The 20,942-nt window shown below is 25.9% G+C and overlaps 1 long non-coding RNA gene across 4 annotated transcripts; it reads left to right on the top strand.

Moving 5' to 3' along the window:
* The first annotated feature begins 7,798 nt into the window (after window positions 1-7,798).
* LOC113558647 lies at window positions 7,799-11,828 on the top strand. 4 transcript variants are annotated; one of them, XR_003405677.1, is made up of 7 exons: window positions 7,799-8,034; window positions 9,944-10,008; window positions 10,097-10,262; window positions 10,357-10,620; window positions 11,051-11,172; window positions 11,246-11,629; window positions 11,709-11,828. It is a non-coding gene; the product is annotated as an uncharacterized LOC113558647 (long non-coding RNA). The 4 variants fall into 4 exon arrangements; XR_003405678.1 differs by lacking the exon at window positions 7,799-8,034 and adding an exon at window positions 8,786-8,856; XR_003405676.1 differs by lacking the exon at window positions 7,799-8,034 and having other exon boundaries at window positions 9,876-10,008; window positions 10,097-10,246.
* Window positions 11,829-20,942: the final 9,114 nt, after the last annotated feature.

Here is a 20,942-nt window from a genome sequence, read left to right as displayed (position 1 = left end):
ATTTGTTCCACAATACAAAAATTGAAAATATTTTTAAAGATATGCACCCTTATAAGGCCTTAAAAAGCGTTGATGTGGAACGAAGTTTTTCTGCTTACAAACACACCCATTGTTACAAAATACAAATCGCCATCATAAGTTAACTAAGAGCAATATAATGGAGCATATTATTGTTACTTGTTACTTTTCTAATAATGAATAAATTGTATATTTTTTCATCACTATCATAACATATATTTAAATATCTTATATAATATTGTAGTTTATTTTTTTTCGTCATTAATGTTAATAACTTTACAATAAATAAATAGCTGTAATAATAAAAAATTATTTTACATATTTTGAAAAAAGCTTTTTAAGTGCATATTTTAAAATTTTAAATATATATAAATTCGGTCTTTAGTTATAATACATTTTTATACATTTAATTTTATATTTTTTTTTTTGAAATTTGGTTTTTTTTTAACTTTTAGGATCGGGAAAAAGTCCAATTGACTTACAATATTTTTTTAAAACACTCATAGTGACCAACTTGTTTATATAAAACAATAAAGATAAAATTGGAATTTTACATTATTAAAATAGGGAAATAGCTAGGGATGGGGTCAGTTCGGCCCCCAAAATAAGAGTTCTTGATAAGAAATGATAGATGGTAACCGAAAATAAGAGTTCGAACTCTAACCTCAAATCAAAAATATTCCAATTAATACCACCCATAAGGTGGTCAGTATGTGTATTGGCCAAATCGGGTGACTCTGGTCTTAAACACGGTGTCATATGGATGTGGGGGGGGCGTGTAGCATACGAGCCGTTCGCGACAAGGTTTATAGATTATACAGGTTGCCTCATACCGAAATTCCGATAAAAGTGGAAGTGGGGAAATTGTGCCATGACCGTCACCCGTCGTTCAAAATTGCTTGTTTACCATAGCACATATATAATGTTAACATGCTTATTGTTATCATTGCGATATGATTTTTTTATGCTTCTGGTATAAAAAATAAAAATTGTTTTATTGAGATTTTGTTATTTTGTATAATAAATTAGTTTGTTTTAATGGCAACCCCGAAATCTAAGGGTAGTTCGTGTTGTGCAGTTGCCTTATATGCAATAACTATCCAGACAAAAGAAAAAATACTGGTAGAACCTATTTGTCTTTTCACAAGTGTGATATACATTTTTATAATTATACAAGGTATATCATGAAGTTCTGACAAATACGTGGAATATAAAAATGTTTATTTTTTGTACAAAAAATAAATAATTCAAAACCGCCGATTTATAAACATATTGAAAGAATTGTTGTAACTTTTACAGTATTTAGGTAATTGGAGTAATCCGTTTATGACGTATGAACATTTAAACTTTCTGTTCAACTTTCTGCTTCTGTGCAATTTATTATTTTATTAAGACCAAAAGTAAAAATCAGTAGTCAAAAATTTGGAGTTATGAGGACTCAGCACTCGCATGTGTTGCTCCGTCTTACAAGTGCGTAACAGCAAATTTACGCACACCAGATCACGTTTAGCCCCGTCAGTTTAAAAATTAGAGTGAATCGACCTATTATAAAACTTGATGGTAAGAACATTATCATTATTCATGGTAACGCGAAAAAATAACCACATACGAGATCTTGTAAGATTCTAAATGATTATAATTGTATAATATTCAAAACTAAAATGTATATTCTAATTAATATTCTGTACGTTTTTTATTTGTTTATATATTATTGACTGTATAATTGAAAAAATTTACTATTTGTTTAAAATTTTTTTATTATTGAAATTGTATTACACATTTATTGTGAATTTTTTTTATTTATATGTATATTATTATTGACCATAATTGAAAATATTGACTATTTGTTTATAACTATTATTATTATATTATTTATTTATTTATATATTATTGATATTTCAAAGTAATTTACTAAGTAACATGAGAAGATTAGAAGTCCATATTTTAACAATATAAGTATAAATATAGGACTTATAGATATTAAGATATACACTATCTTAAGAGGACGTCGCACCCGCAATATATAGTGTGCATTTAGTTTTTATATTAGAGTAAATTGACCTATTATCAAACTTTTAAGTAAGAATGTTATCTATGTTCTCTCGTTGAATTTGTACGATGTTTTAATTTTTAGGTGAGTTCTAAGTATGAAAAATATTAAATACTTGAAAAAGCTCATAATTCACTTAAAAATCAAAATACATATTTTATAAAATATTCTCATTCACGTATTAATTAGAATATACATTTTAGTTTTGAATAGTATATAGTTATTATCATTTAAAATCTTACAAAATCTCATATAAGGTTATTATTTAAGGGTTTTTATCTGGGACTAAATTTCCGGGGTTATTTAATAAACAAGTCGTATTCATATGATGGTTTTTTACGATAGTTCAATTTTTTAGCAAGTTATGCATATAAATATAGCGTAAATTAAAAATATACATAACTCACTTATTAAAAACTAATTTTCAACAAACTACTCAAAAAAAGAAGAGCAATATCCCAATACTTCACAAGCTTCAAAAATGTAAAAAACTGATGACTTAATATTAGCCATTTATCATTATTTATTTTTTATTTTTATGCAATAATATAATATTATACCCTTAACTATATTTGTATACTACATTTTATTTCTGTACAATCAAAAAAAAAAAAAATATATATATATATATATATATAGTACTATATTTTGGTACAATCTACACGTAAACCTGGAATTTATAAATCTGGACCGTATAAATTCGGACTGTACATATCAGGAACGTACATATCTGGACCGTATAAATGTTCTTCATATATTTCTGGACCACAGAATTGTATGGTCCAGGTTTGTGCGTTCCAGATATGTATGTCCAGAACCCTATGGTACAGATTCATATGATCCACATTTATACGGTTGACATTCCTGATATGTACAGGTCCGGGTCTATACGGTCCAGATTTATACGCCACCCCGTTGTTTTCACCTCACAGAAAATATGCATATCTTTCATTCATGATAAATAAATAATATTACGATTAGTTTTGTACAAAAATGGTGCAGTTGGATTTCAGGGCTGATTATAAATTATATTATTATACTGTAGTATAAATAATTGACGAAGACTTCGGGATTATAACAATAAATGCATAACTTTAATTCGTTCAAATAAGTGTTCAACCTTCGCCATAGTGCCATACAAGTATACAACGCAATCGTAGGATTATAGTAACATATTGTTATAATATATAGAGTAAAAATTACTAAAAAACGAAAAATAATAACCGAAGATAATAATAATGCACCGTCCCAAGAATGTACGATGGTCACTGTCACGATAGGTGCTACGGGAATTTTTAAATCTTTACATGACTATGAGGCCACCTGTATAATATTTAAGCCTTGGGTAGATTAGGACCTACGGGTTACAAACATTACCCAGCATCTTTTTGTCGTGTTATCATGTTATCAGTAAATCAATATTTGATATTTATTGACTAAAATTTTAATGATTTTTTTTTTCAATTTAAAATAAAATTGTAGTCAATATATAAAATATCAAATATTGATTTACTGATAACATGATGATAACACGGTAAAAAGATGCTGGCGTGAACCACGGACTAAGATGGAGAGGGCTGGAAACGATATTGTGGGCGGGTGACGGGGAGCCGGACCACAACTGCCTAGATACCTATCGGCCATAACACGTTTGGGTACAGTAGACCCTAAATGCAACATGTTTGGGTACAAACAAATAAACCGTATAGGTAGACAGTAAACCACATCATCAGCTCTAGAAAAATAACACGTTTAGATGTATGGTGTACATAATATTATATGGGTAGTAGTAAGGTACACTATTTTCTAAATCCATGAAAAAAAATCTTTTTTTATTTTTAAAAATCATCGCTTTTGCATTGAATAAAGATTTTGGTATTTTAAGAAATATTTTTCGTCTAGCTTTATACATACTTTTCCCGAATAACTTAGATCCTCTAACTGGGCTAACTATGTAGTTCTTGTCGTATAAATTTATTTGGCTTCACATTAAGATCAGTATTTGCTTTGCGCTTTAAAAGTGACATCGCTGTTCGCTCAGTGGCTCAGTGCTCACGTCCATAGTAATTACAACGATCACTATAATCTCATAAAGATAATAGGTACCGATTAGAAATCCAAATCGAAATTGAACGTTTATTTTTTAAAATATATGAAACACTTAGTTTCACAAACCATATCTTATAAAGACAGATAATCATTTATTCATTTTTGTTTTTTTGCGATCGGTAATATGTACCCAAACGTGTTTTGTGTTTAAGTACCTAAATGTGTTCTACATTTATACTTTTACAGGTAAAAATTTTGCTATGTACAATGTACCCAAACGTGCCGCGCCCCCTCTATCCTGACCTGCCCTTATTAGTATATAGAATATAGCCAACATACACGCTATTTACATCGTCATTCAATTGTCCACCCAGCCACTAGGTGGCGTTTAGACTAGCTGTACACTACGGAAATCAGCAGAGACACTTCGGTCCCGTTAAAAATTTGCACGTTTCCAGTCCTTATCTCTTATTCCGAAATTTCAAATTAGTACCTACCTAAATACTAGTACAGTTGTACATAATCACTGTTTTAACAACTTTAACGTCTTTAACGATCATTTTACGTTTGACGCTCCTGGTCCCAGTCTGGATGGTTGGTGCTTGGTTCAGAATGTTAACGTAAATAAAACTTGTATTTTTTTAATTTCACCTTAATAATAAATTCTTGGATGAATTGTTATTTGTTTGTAATTGTTATGTATCTGAATGTTTATTAGGTACTAAATATTTATTTATAGCAGGTGCACTCCTAATTAATAATTTTTCGACTAGCAAGTACTACATAACAGTTTTTATCTATTGATATAACTATAAACTTAAAAAACACTTTTGTAAAACAATTTAAACATTTTTACCTATTTATTTGTATTTTGTACATTAACAACTTGTAAAGTATTACACTCATAAAGTAAATAATTGCCTTATTATTATAATATAAATAATGTAATAATTTACAAGTTACAAATAAGTAATAATATATCTAAATTTTATATTGATTAAGATCATAATGTGATACCTAATTTAATACTATTTTTGTTTTTCTTTTGTGCTGTACTGATGCTATTTTTATGTCAATTGCCTGATACTTCTCAATCTTAAATGAATAATTCACTAAACCGTTGCTGTGATATACTTGTCTTCAACTTTTCTTTTTGTGTTGCAAAACTTATTTGAACTATTTCTAACAATTTGAAATAACTTGCTTAAACTATTAGCCTTTTTTTTTTAATGATTATTTTTATTCTAAAAAAAAAAATTGATTATATAACAGTTATTTGATAGAAAACATTTTGTTTTAAATTAGTAATTTGGAAAATGCTTTGTTATTCAAAATAAATTTAACAAAGAAATGTTGTTGACAATGTAACAAACCTAGATGTATAAAATTAAAAAACTTAATTATAAACACTTTATTCTTAATTATTAGTTTTGTTTGTTTTAATTATTGATCAAATAATAAATTATTTATTAATAACCACAAACTTATGCTAACATTGCTAACATATAACCAGTTATTTAAAGATTTTAAATATTTTTAAACATACCATGGTACAAGTATTACGAAAATCAAAACAAATATACCTAAGTATGTGTAGACATTTTTCTTAGAAATATAACTATATTAATAATGTTTAAGTATTTAATGTTGTAGGTATTCTGTCAACGAGTGAATTATATGATATTATATCTCATTGACTCAAGGCTATTAAAAATTAATTACATAGTTATTCAAAATTTTTATTTAAATGGTAGAATTTATAGTTACATTAAGTATTAATTAATATTATATTGTACAATAATTAATATACATTATAAAATTTTAAATTGTTATAACATTTATTATTTTTATTTGTGCACTACAGACATTTGTGTCTCATGAACATACAAGAATCAACAAGCTACAAAACTCGAACTTGTTTTAGTTTTCTCATTATACTGAAAGTAAATAGATACTAAGTTTTCTATTACTGTAGTCAGAACGACACTCGCCAGTAAGTGTTTTGCTTTGTGATTTGAATATTAATTACTAATGGCATATTTGCACTTTTTCTTTGGGGGGTTGTGGTTGTAAATACACCACTGATAATAACAAAGTATTATTTATTAATATATTTCTTAATTAAGTATTATATGTATAATAAATAATAATGTCCATGTACTATATGAAGTGAAATTGACACTTAGTTTTCTACTATCACTGTCTAAATTAATTACCAGTATTTTGGGCATCATATCTTCAACAGAATTCTCCAAATTTATTGTAACAAAGTTTGAAATTTTCTAATTTTCTATAATTACTGGTTTGAAAATATTGAATACAGCTCTCAAAAATCTTCCAAATGTATTCCATGCAGTAAAATCAGACATTTTTGCGATTGGTTGATGGTGGCTGATTAGATGATACATCCTGCAATATTTAACTTAACCATTACTTTTGTAATAAATGGTTGCACATATTTTGATAGATATCAAAAATATGTCTTCAAGCTTACTTGTTTTGAGAAAAATAGGATTATTATAGAACAATTAGTATGAAACTTAATTCACTATTTTGAGATAATAGATTTTTTTTTAAGTCCTTATTTTAAATTTTAAATGTTGATATGTTCTCAGTTAAACAATTTATTAATTCTTAAATGTGTCTTATTAATTTATTAAAATAATTTTCAAAGCCAAATGATATATTATATCTTAAATTTAATATTCAAGCATCAATAAGCAATTTAATTTTCTTTTTTGTGTTATAAATACCTCACTTGTCTGTAAATAGTTATTTTATCATTCATAATATCATAAGTATAATAATATGAAAATAATAACCCCTCTAATTTAATTTAAAAAAAAGTGTTCATCCCTAATAATGCCAGCATTAAAAACAGATAAACCTGAGCCACTTTTTACTCTGTTTAAATAATATTTTTTCTTATCATATTGTATAATATCATCACTATTAATGATTTAGTGTAACTAAATGTTTAAGAACTTGGAATGGACTTTCATTACTATAATATTGTACAAACTAATTAAAATAACACTGCATTTGTATATTAATAACTCTGCAGTCCTGTTTGGAAAAGTTGAGTTTTTGTACACGGATTTTAATTTTATTATGTGTGAGTCCTGCAATTCAATATATTTTAAAATAAATATTTAATTCTGACTGAAAATGTCACGATAGTGATGATAAGAATGTAATTTTTGGCCATTTAAAAATAATCTACAATATTGCCTACTTTTTTTATGTATCAAATAACTTTAAGCTTATGCTAAATTAATAATTAATTAATTATTAATTGTGAAAAATATCAAAAATAATATTAGTAATTAATCTCTATTTTGATTACCTAAATTATATATGTTTTTTAACTAAAACAACTTCAAAATAAGTAAAGTGAATAATTATTAATGTATTATGTTAATAATTGTTAATATTATGAATAATATGTAAAAGTAACCAAAAAATATAATTTTATTAATTAGATATTTTATATTTGTGATACTAATATAAATTTTAATTTTTTATGTAGATCACTTTCTGAAATTGACCTACAACTTATCTGCGATTTATATGCAAGTACTAAAATTATTTTATTTTAAGACTATATTAGCTAGACTATGATAGCTATGTTTATAATTTGTATTTATTTTGTTTGTTTAATTTTTTTCAACATAGGTAAATTTTTAAGATGGTACTGATGGATCAAATTTATGTCAACTCAGCCAATTGTGAAGAAGGTGGTGTTCTAAACATCCACCTGCAAGATCACTTTTTGTTCAGCAATTGCCTGTAGTTTAGAATCTGCCACAGCAGGGTGAAAATAGAGAAGCCTTAGAAAATAGAATAACATCTGATGAAGAAGAAGAAGCACCAAGAACATATAGGACAATTCCCGTCATTCGAATGGACTCAAAATTGTATGTGAATATGTTTTATGTTTGTGTTATTGTTAGGTACATGCTTAACATAATTAACAGTGTAACAATTCTTAAGAACAATATTATAAATTCGATCAATATTCATGGGCCCAACTAGGGGGGAGGCATGGGAGTGCTTAGCACTCCAAAATTTTCTGTACTGGTATTTTACAATTTTTGTAAAATTCCTGATTTGATTATTAATAATTTACGAGTATTGATCAGTAAAATTAATAATTTATCAAAATGTTATGTATTAATGGAAACTTCAAATGCGTTTATTGTAGGCTGTAAAGCGTACAGTATACACAATACGTATAATCAGTAGGTTTATTTTTAAGAGGACGTAGTACCCGCATATGTGGTCTCCGTCTTACACACAAACGATATGGAAAATTTTTGTTCACTCGTTTCAATATTGTACTATTAGTTTTGATATTAGAGTTTTGAAACTATACATTTTAAAATGATCATAACTGTTAGATCCTTGAAGTTAACGATTACCCATGAAAGATCTTTTTCTGCAATGTGAAGTGTGAAGAATTAATTAGCTTCGAACAAGTATGTGATAAAATTGTTTTAAAAATCTAGCTTTAATATGTATTGAAAGAGAAATTACCAATAACATAAATAATGAAAACATTTAAAATGAGTTTGTATTAACTAATAACAGAAAAATTAATTTATTTTATCAATATGAGTACCTATTATGATTTATGATATTATAATATATTTTTTTTTTTATTTAGATATTTAGATAAATTAACGCTAAAGATGGCTTCAGTACAGAATTATACACAATATACATATGTAATAACATAGGTAATACAATAATATATGACATCATACATTCAATAGTATTAAATAATTAATAATATTAGTTAAAATACAATTAAAAAGTCTTAATATAAAAGAATTTCGAAAAAATAAATTTGAATAAAGATTAACTCATGAAATACGGTGGATATTTACAAATAAAATAAATCAAGTCCGAATTCATTTCTCAATCTCAGAATTCTTTTATTATTATGCCCATAATTAGTACGGTGGGTTTTGATAAAGAAAGTAGAACATCTTCGTGAGTAGTATTGAGGAACATTGAAAGAGATACGTTCTAAGAGAGAGGAACACGTAATTTTACCATTAATTAATTATTTAGAGAGGAAGGATATATCAGCTTTTTTTACGACGAATAGATGATTAACTAAGATTGAGGATATTTTGAATATAAACTATATTATATTCGTTTTCATTATTTAATATTTTTCTAAAACAAATGAATTGCAAAAATCTTTTTTGTATCGTTTCGATTTTTTCAATATAGCACGTCATGAATGGGCACCAAACAATAGACTCATATTCCAATATCGAACATACCAGTGAACAGTATTGGGTATTTAGACAATAAATATCCGTAAAAGATGAAGTAGATCTAATTAAAATACTGTTATAATATGTTATATTATATTAAAAAATTTTTTTGTGTATAATAATTTTACTTATTATAAATAATGGAGTGGGCTTTCATATTGTACTATATGTTTTAGCACTCCCATATATTTTACCCTAGTTGCGCGGTTGCGCCCATGTCAATATTTGTATTTAATATAATATATCGTTTTTTTTCTATTTGCTCTACCTTTTTTTTATTGCCTACGCAAGCTTAACCTGGTGTAAAATTTAATTAATACCTACTCTTAGTATTGAATCATTGATAAAATAGATTAGTGTGTAAATATGTCATTATAAATAGTAGTTGTGTGGTGAATATTTGTGCTTTGTTAATGGTATGCGTGTTACCATGCTTATTGTTAAACAGGTATCACTTTTAAGAGTATCTCTAGCATGAACAATTGTGTTTCCCAACAATATTATATTTTTAAATAATATTTATTTATATTTTAAATAGAAAGACTGACTATTGTGGAAAATCAGTTCTTTGCAGAATTTCAACAGCGCACCTATAACCTCATAGTAATTATTTTATTAATTTTAATTTTTTTAATAAACACTTGTTGTTTTAATTGCGGTTGAATAATGCTTATTGTATTGACTTTTTTAGATCAAAGATGGCACTTCCAAATCTGAAAGAGAAAACACAACAAGGATTATCAGAGAATCTGTACAACAACTGAGATGGTAATTGATTTTGAAGACGACTGATCACCGAAATTATGACAATGTTCGACAACAAATTGGACCTTATCCTTGAGTATGTTGAAAATACTGTGCGTATTATATAATTAATTTAAATTAAATTTTCGACTTGTCCTCTCATGAAAAATAAATCAACTAGGTAATTAATTGTACTTATCATTGTAGGATGTCTGTTATTGTTGATGTCTGGAGTAAACTATATTTGTCACTGACTGATTTACACACACATACACATATAATACATACCTTACACATCATTACACTACATAGCCAACTAGTATTTGTACGGTAAACTCAACCGCTTCTAGTTGAGCTATAACACTATTACACATAAAACATACAGGTCGGTTGCTGTATAATATGGTGTGTGTTAAAATTTCAGTGCCGGGATACAAGGCCTACCGTTGTCCCCATGACACAGTTGAAGAAGTAAGTTTATAATGTATAGTAATATAATCTGTTCTAAATATGTGATTGAATTATACCTTATCCATTTAGAAAATTAAATTAACTTATGCTTTATTGTTAAATATATTTTTTTAAAGTAATTGTATATTAATAAGAAAACCACAATGTAATTTCTACGATATTTAATGAAATATTAACTAAGCTACAATTAAATGTAAAATTACATATACTCAGAACTCAATGAGTTTAAAAAGGTATATTTTCATATCTCTCTATCATATGAATAGTTTTTCCTAATATTTTTATATGTATTTTTAGTTTTTACATAAAAAGGTATCTTTTTTGAAACTGTACATTTTAAAATGATCATAACTTACTTAAGAATAATAATATCAATAAAAGGCTATGTGGGGCCCTGGATAAATTATCTTACCTTTAAATTTTATAATAGGTCAGCTCACTCTAATATCAAAACTAACAGTACAATATTGAAAATGGTGAACGAAAATTTGCTATGTTGCACGTGTGTAAGACGGAGACAACACGTGGGGGTACTATGTACTCTTAAATAAGGTACTTAATAATTTAAATAAACTTACAACTCATTAAAACATTGGCACCTAATTAATTTATACATTATTTTTAGGGTGATTCACATTTAGAAAGAATAGCTAAATTAAATTCAAATCTTCATTGTTCCACAGTATTATTTTCTGAGGTATTAAAACCAGTGTTTTTTTACGAAGCACCAGTACCAAATTCTAAGAAAAAACTTATGGCCAAAAGAGATACAGAATCAACTATTACCAGCCAATAACTTAGTACTATATTATACCACTGTTTTTCCAAACCTATTAGAATTTTTATATGCATATAAAAAGTATTTTTTATAATAATATGAATAATACATTAATATTTTTGCAACTGTATTCACTTTAAGAATGTATTATAATTTATTCATTCAATTAATACTATAGTTTCTAGTGGAGCCCAGACGAACAGAATAATGTGGACTGTGGAGTGAGTTGGTGTTAGTGGAGATTTAATTAAATTACATAATTTTACTTTACCCATTATGAATTTTATAAAGAGATTATTTTTTGTTTCAGATGCTCTCTGTTTAAGAGGACATGCATGTGTATACCTGCATGTTATCTCTGTTTTACTAGCGTATATCATACCAAATTTGTGTTCAGCAGAACAAATTTTGTGATGTTAGCTTTAATATTAGAGTAAATTTACTTATTATCAAATTTAAAGGTAAGAATATTATCTAGGGCATCTCATAGGCTTTTATTGAAATCCTAATTTTTAAATGAGTTATGGTTATGTAAAATATTAAAACTTTAAAATGCTCGTAATTCGCTTAAAAATTAAAATACCATTAAAAACTTATAAGATGCCCTAGATAACATTATTACCCTTAAGTTTGATAATAGGTAAATTGACTCTAATATTAAAGCTAACATCACAAAATGTGTTCTGCGGAACACAAATTTGCTATGATCTATATTAGTAAGACAGAGATAACACATACGGGTATAACGTCCTCTTAAGGAATCTGATTATGAATAATTAAAGTAATTAGTTTAAGTCATTATTAAATAAAATACAAAGAGCTCAAATATTACCATAATCGATTTTCTCAATTGTAAAAAAATGTTCCATCAAAAATGAGATGATTGATATTTTTTTAAGCAAATTAACTAACGTTCATTATAGTAATTGCTTACTTATCAATAAACAAGGAAAAGGTAAAATAATTATTTTTTTATAAATTATAAAGACTTTAATCTGTAACGGATGACAATGAGATGGTTACTAAAGCCTGTACGTAGACACGAAGTGTTCAATTTGTACATCATATGGTACGTTTGTTGATTTATAATAGAACATGGACAATCATAATAATATAAATGTATAATACTACATTTGTTTACATGTCTAAATTATCTGTAGTAATGTTCATCATAAAATTATCTTTTAGTATTGGTGCTGAATGTTTGATAAAACTTATGCTATATAAGTTACATATGTACATTCAGTACACTGTGTACTATGTAATTCATTATACTAATTACAATTACCTCTTAATAAAGAATGTCAAAAATAAACTTCATGATAAGAAGCTTCTTAGAATAATTATAAAATAACATTTTATATTAAGATTAAATTACAATACATCATGTTATTTAAAATAAATTGATTACTTTTACAGGTTATACAGAGAGAACTTGAATACATTGAAAAATTAAAACACAGTGAAGAAACAGAAAATTACACAAATATGCTTAAAATTGCAGATATCCAGCAAAATATGTCTGGAGCAGTAATAAAAATAAGTTTGTTCAACTACCTATATTATGAAACAATAATTTTGCTTCTTTTTTCTTGACATCACAATGTTGTATTCAACTCTATCTTGTTAATTAGGTTTTAGAGAAAACTACTTCTTGGCTCAATGATTGGAAAATATGCATTACAAAAGGCAATATTACAAGACAAATGTTTTACTAATAGCATAGCTAATGGGTTACGTGTCACTATGAATTTAACAATTTATTTATCAAATTATTTATTGCAAACTTGTGGTTTTAAATATGTGTCAAACAAACATGATGAACTAAGATTCTTTGAAGGTGAAATAACTATTGAATAATTATTATAAATCCATATTATTAATGTTTATACTTTTAATAATTATAGCAAGTACAATATGCCAATCTATTGGTCCAAATGATTATCCTTCTTGCAAGTTTACAAACTACTGACGATATATTCAACAATAAAACCGCCTAAGATAAAAATCTACCAACTTCTTCAAATATTATAACATTACAATGAGAATGAAACAATTTATATTAGAACAAAAAGAAAAAGCCGTCAAAGTTTGTGTAAACCTATTCAGAGCCGGATTGGGCCATTGGGATACCTGGAAACTTCCCGGTGGGCCGGTATGCATGGCCGCAAACGGTTTTTAAATTTTCCATAAATTGCCATGAATTTTTTTTTTACATTTGTTAGTATCTATTATTTACTAATTTATCACATTATAATTATTTTAATTTATAACACGGACTAAGATATACTACTTGTATATCTAGTACTAGTTATAGTATATCTTAGTTTGTGATTGCAAAAACCTAGTTAAATTCATGTTATCTACAACAATCACAGTCTTCTCTTCATAACTCAAATTGTTTAAGTTCTGTATAGTATTAATAGTATTAAAATTCCTAAAATGTTTTACTTATTTAATGTTTATTACCTAATTCACATATGAAACAGCAACAGATACATTAAAAAAATAATTATTTATCTTATAAAGTTGCAGTAAGGTGTAGATTGATTACCTAAGATTTTTTAATTATTGATTGTTCAAATTTTATAGTAATGGTAAATTGTGATAGAATTACTAATTTATAATATTAAAAAGTTAATATGTTCATTATTGTTTCACTTTCTACGTAAGGCATAGATAATAATAAACATAGGTAGGCATGTCTAGGATTTGTTCATAGCCTAATAAGTATTACCAAGAAAAATTTTTGTAAAATAAAATACACAACAAATAACATTTTTTGATTTTTGATTCTTTTTTTGTTGTACATTTCAGTATAATTACAATTTTTTTTTAAATAATTTAAAAAAATTAAATAATATATTTTTATAACTTCTGTTAACATTTTGATGGTATCATAAGTTTGAATTCCTCTATTATGTCATTATGGTTTATGTTATTAGTCATTTTCTGTTCAATTAATAATGAAAAAAAATGAATCAAGTTTTTGTTGAGTCATTGTACTACAAAGTTTTGATTTAAATATTGCTAATTTCAAAAGTTCTTGCTCACAAGAGCAACTTGACACTATCATTGTATGTATTAAAATGTATAAAGACTATATAAAATATAAAAGTTTTTTCGATTAAGAAATTCAATCTAATCAAGTTTGGCTTTTGAAATGGTGTCCAATGGAACACTAGGTATATTTTTAAGAAGTTGAATTTCCCCATTTTATTACTTGTAGTCAACTTTAATAGCACTTTCTAAAAAAAGGAGATTTTCTTTAGTTGGTTCAAGCTTTAAAACATTTCTGATGGTAAGGATAAGATCTAAGGTTTCTTGATTATAGCAATCATTTAAACCGTTAAATAAATAATCTAATACAACATTAAAACATTATACTCTTAATTCTTCTTTTGTTTCAGCAAAGTATCTGTTGTTTGCAACATTATCAATCCTTGTAGATATCTTACACTTTTTAATTTGGGGTATCACAACATTGTTTTTTTCACAATGCTTGACAGTGTCTCGATAAATATCATTAAAAAATGTAGTATCTGATCTTAACATTATTCTTAACTCAATGGTGGCAGGGGAGGGAAGGCTGCTAATTTTGCAGGTCTGTCCATGGCCAGATAGACCATACCCGTAAACACACCTATAATAATAAACAGTATAAGTATACACTTTAGGTACATAACTATAACACAAGGATGTTTGCTATAATAATATTGATTGATATTGGTTACTATTTTACATTGACTTTTAATGTAATATTGATTCATTGATTCAATCTTCAAAATAATTTAATTAATTTAAATGTTTTTTTTTTTTTTTAAATTTTAGTCTGCAAGATACAATAACTGATGTAGTTATGAATCCAGTCCGATTTGGAGATTATTCTGTTAAAAAAACATCATCTAAAAAAACTGTTCCTACTAACGTAATTGTTTATTTGATGTAGGTAATATAGAAAAATTCATATTATTTGAATTACTATAGTATATCACTTTCTTCTTCCTTAGCTTAACGGTCCCTGTAGGACCTGAGCTGCCACAAGCAATTCTCTCCATCTTTCCCTGTCCAATGCCAGGTCAACTGTCATATTTCTTCCCATCATCTTGATATCTTTCTCTACCGTATCTTTCCACCTCGTTTGTGGTCTGCCTATTGGTCTTTTTTTTTGTATGGTCTCCGTTAGTAATTTTTTTATTATGTCATTATCAGCTCTCCATACATGTCCAAACCATTCCATTCTCTTAATTTTTATATACGACAAAATATTGGGTTTTAAAAATAGTCTGTTTAGATCTTCATTCTTTCTTCTCTCAAAAATTCCTAACTCTGTATTATATATTGGGCCAAAAATGATTCTACGTACCTTTCGTTTGAATATTGCCAATCTGTTGTCATCACCTTTTGTTGAGAACCATGTCTCACATGCATATATGATTACTAGTCTCAGATAGCTTGTATAAAGTAAAGTTTTTGATTTTCTTGACAGTAATTTGGATTTTAGTAGCTTACTTATACTGTGATAGCACCGGTTCCCGCTAGCTATTCTTTCATTTATTTTTCGGTGCATGTCATTTTTACTATTTATGTTCACTCCTAAGTATTTGAAGTTTTCCACTTTTTCAAAAGTTAGATTACCTACTTGTAAGTTATGTTGATTTTCGTTGCTTCTAGAAAGAAACAAATTTATTCTTCTCTTGATTTACGCATAGCCCCATCTTTTTACTAGCTTTCAACAATTCAGATGTAGTTTGTGTAATTATATAAGTATGTCACTTTATTATTATAAAAGTTTTATTTCTATATTATTTTAGTCTATATGTTGTAGCCTTAGCCATACATATTTGATACGGTTATTAATTATTTTCATAATTTAAGTTTTAACTTAATCCAAAACTATTTTTTTAGTTATATTGTTACATACCTAGTTAAAACTAAATATTTGAATAGTACATTATATTTTACAATATTATACTCTTTATTATGGAAGACAGAAATAGCAGTATTGTGTTCATTGCCATCTGGTTAACTATCTGCTACTTTCATGTTACTGTTTTCCTATGTTTCATTTTCATTATAATAGTTAAACCATTAAAAAAAACAAGATATTATAAAATGTATAATTTAAAGTAAAGTGTCTTTTTAAAATATACTACATGATATACTCTTACCTAGATTTTTAGTTTCATATATTTAACTATATATTTTACAATTGCATGTGTATACTATTATTTATATTCTTTTAATGTTTTGCCTTCTAGGACATTATCATAATTAATAAATAAATAATACTACATTGGTGATGGTTATTTTATAATTATATTCACAAAATGTATGCTTATACTTTTATTTATATATTTGTTTTTTTGGTTATAGTCTGCAAAGGAGAGCTTCCAGATAAACTGGAATAACAGTGACTAACATGGACTTCTCAATAGAGATGCGTCATTCACAAACAAACTAGTTCAATTGATTGTGGTTCAGCACTGATTCCTAGAACATGGTGGTTATAATCGTGGAGCTGTTCTTGGTTATTTAACATATTTCAACCCTTGTACATTTTTAACCCCTCATTATCATAGACAGTTACACACATAAATATAAAAAATGTATAAATAAATTATTTTATTTTATTTTTAAAGAAATAGTAATAATATTAATAAAAAAAATTATTAATTAAGATACAAATTGCCTACATAAAAATCCCATAAACAAATAAATAAATAAATAATAAAACATCTGAAAAAAGCAAACAAATTTTAAATTTTTGGAAGTAGATATTTTTTACTATAATGAAACACTATTTTAGGTGATTGAAATTGTTTTATTCATAGATAGATAAAAGAAAATGAAATAAGAAACACTTAAAATATAATTTAAGAAATAAATTTACATTTTCAATATGCTAAAATCTTAAAAAAAATAAAATAAAATGTCTTTGGTTGATTAAATTTATGTTTAAATGCTTACATGATGTAAAGATTAAAATATATCCTATCACTGTCCAGCCAATTGTCCATATTACTTTATTGATAAATGCCTGATCTTTAATTACTAAACATAGTTTGTTGGTTTAAAATAAATAAAAATAAAATAAAATAGTTACTTAATGTTAAGATTATTGTAACTAATATTATTTATTTTTACTTAACTCTATATAAGGTGTAGGTGATTTTTATTTAATGTATTTTTAATGTGTCAACGAACTAATTTGTTTACACAATTTAACTTAAAATGTCATCTATAAAAACAGAAATAAAAAAAGAAATAGTGACTTCTTGGATAATGATTATTATTTACATTTCTATAAATAATTATTTTATATTCAACCCTAGGTTACAAACTTACAACTTATATATAAACTAGAGTCTAAAATTCAGTAATTTAAATAAAATTTCCATAATTATAATAAAAAATAACACTGTAGAATTGATTTATAATTCAACTAAATGAACTTTTGGTGGCGATCACAAACAAATGCACAAGTTGACTTATAATTCTTATGATCAAATGAATCACTGAATCAGTTCACCAAAGTAAACATATCATATAAAAGATTTTAAGCAAGTAAATGCAATTTTATGTATGGTTTATAAATTCTGATGAATTTACAACTGTTATTAATTTCTATGTATGTTTTTGAAACTGCATTTAAAACAAAATATATTACTAATAATTGTTGTTGAACATAAAATTAATAGCATTACACCCTATTCAAAATTTGTTTTATAATATTATTAGAAATGTATATCACTCGATCACGTATTTCTGTAACAGCGTAATGTCATTAGTATATAAAGGAGTACAAATGCACACATCTTTAGTCAATATTTAGATTAGCAATAATCAAAATTATTATGATTTTTGTATTGCACAGATTCATCAGTGACATCCTAAAAATACTATTTTTGGGCATTCAGATTTTGATTGTTTTTAAGTGAGGTTGGGTAGCTTCAATATTTTCTATTATGTATAAAAAGTTAGTTGACTGAATAATATTAAAAAAAAATATATATTTTTTTATTATATTGTTACATAATAATTGTTGTAAAGAAGGCCTATGCTAACATTTTCCAGCAAGGTCTCAAATCTATCAAATGTCTACTAACTTGTAAGCAAGATTTTCAATATTTCGAAATTTTTAGATTTCATTTACGTTTTCTCTGTTACTTAATAGTTGAATGAACATTTTTTGTTGATATCGGAATTGTTTGGGAGGAACAGTTTTATTTTTCCAAAAAGTTGTTATTTTAAATTTAAAATTTTATAAAGCCATTTGACCTTCAATTTAAAAAAAAATCCTTATATTACTTTGTTTTTGACAAATCAAAATAATACAACATATACCTGACTTGCAACTCGTCATTAATATGAGGATAAATTTAATGTTTTATGTTTTTTGTCGTATCTCTCACAATCTTATCTATAAATAACAAAAAATTTATAAAATTTTATCATATAATGAAAATGATAATATAGTTATTTGGTGAAAATTTCCAGTATCTATTGTTATTTTAATTTTTTTGTAATAATTAAAATATCAAAAAAAGTGGAGAAATAATTATTTTACGGGTGAATATTGAATGTCGTAGTCATTTAGACTAAAAATGCTCATAAAAAACTAATTTGGCTTTCTGGTAAAATTTTTTTTTTATAGATTGAAAAACTAATAAAGAATCTTGTATTAAATTTTTAAATCTTTATAATATTTATCTACCTAAATATTTTTATATAGTTTTATATTTTATACTGTATTTAGATTTTAAAGAAATAATATTAAGAGGACATCTCATCCGCATGAATTGTCACCGTCTTACACACGTACCACATAGTAAATTTTCGTTCACCAGTTTCAATAGAGTGCTTTTAGTTTTAATATTAGAGTGAATTGACCTATTACCAAACTTTTAGGTAAGAACATTATCTGTGTTCTCTCGTTGGCTTTTTACGATATTTTAATTTTTAAGTGAATTATAAGCATTTTCTAATAATTAATAATTTCCTATTTTCATACTCATAACTCACCCAAATATTAAAATATCGTAAAAAGCCAACGAGAGAACACAGATAATGTTCTTACCTAAAAGTTTGGTAATAGGTCAGTTCACTCTAATATTAAAACTAAAAGCACACTATTAAAACTGATGAACGAAAATTTACTATGTCGTACGTGTGTAAGACGGAGACAACACATACGGGTGAGACGCCCTCTTAAGGCACCTTTACATGATACAAATGTAAATTTATTCTATAAGAAATACTTACTATAGACTCTTAAACATTAGAATTTCCATTATTTTATTGTTCATAAAAAAACTATAATATTTAATTTATCATATATTCATATATTATATCATATTTATAATCATATATAATTTTTAAGATAAGTATTTATTAAAAAATTGTAAATAGTTTTTTTTGGGGGGATATTTACTTATTAATGCATGCTTGTTATTTAATAATATAATATATATATATATAATTAATTATCTACCTTCTATAAGTTAAGATTGTGTTGAAGGTAAAGAGTTTTAATTTACTTAAATACAAATACAAACTAGTTGAAAAAAACAAATTTTAACATAATGTAATCAGTTAATTACCGATATTTTTACATTATTTAATTTATTACAGAGTATGTTTTTATATAAAATAATTCTTATATTTATAGTATTTTATAAAAGTATCATAATATATGGTATTGTATATCATTATTCAATGGTTTACTTACAATAAAATTTAATCAAATAACCAAATGTATAAATTACTTTATTTATTATTATTAGGTACATTAATACATAAAATTAGTAATTTTTTATTTTTTGTAAGAGGGACTTGCAAATTTTAGATGGTTCTAGTTAAAGTAGTATAAATTATAAATCTTATTAATGATTTTAACAAATATTCATTGAGGAATTGTCTATAATGGATGTTCAAAGTAAACATTTAAATTTTTGTTATTTTAATATTTTCTGCCTAATTTGAAATAGGTACTTTGAAAAGCTTTAGAGCTGTGAATTTTTTTTTTATCCCTCAAGTGTCAACTATAATTATTATTTTGTGTTATAAAACAACAATGAGATTAATGCAAACAATTGGTGATAGGTCATAAATAGATGAATAAATCATTAAAATTCTTGTTTTATTTATAGATATAAGTATAAAGTATAAATATAAATAAAATTAATAACATTTGAAAATCTAAGGTAATATTTTGGTAACATGGTTATTAAAGTTTTAGATATATTGATAATTTTGAATGTTTGGATTCGATTATTTTTGATTAGAATCTTGCTATTTCAATTTAATTTGAAGTTGTCGCTAGTAGGTCTTCATTCAAACAGGAGGATGTGCACTTTTGGCAGTTCAGTAGATGTTTCACGTCCTGTTCTATACCATACTCGTATCTTATATCGAGATTTCTTGAGTAATGCCTCATTTGTTAGGTTGTCTATGGTTCTACCTACTCCTACTTTGAGTCTATTGAGAGATCTCCAGGTTAGCTAGTCAAGTTCATGCCCTGATGATAAGGATTCCATTGGTT

The sequence above is a fragment of the Rhopalosiphum maidis genome, chromosome 1 (assembly GCF_003676215.2).
Source record: "Rhopalosiphum maidis isolate BTI-1 chromosome 1, ASM367621v3, whole genome shotgun sequence".
In the NCBI taxonomy this organism is placed as follows: Eukaryota; Metazoa; Arthropoda; class Insecta; order Hemiptera; family Aphididae; genus Rhopalosiphum; species Rhopalosiphum maidis.
Note: the sequence above shows the minus strand (reverse complement) of the source record. Positions and strands in the feature narration are given on the sequence as shown.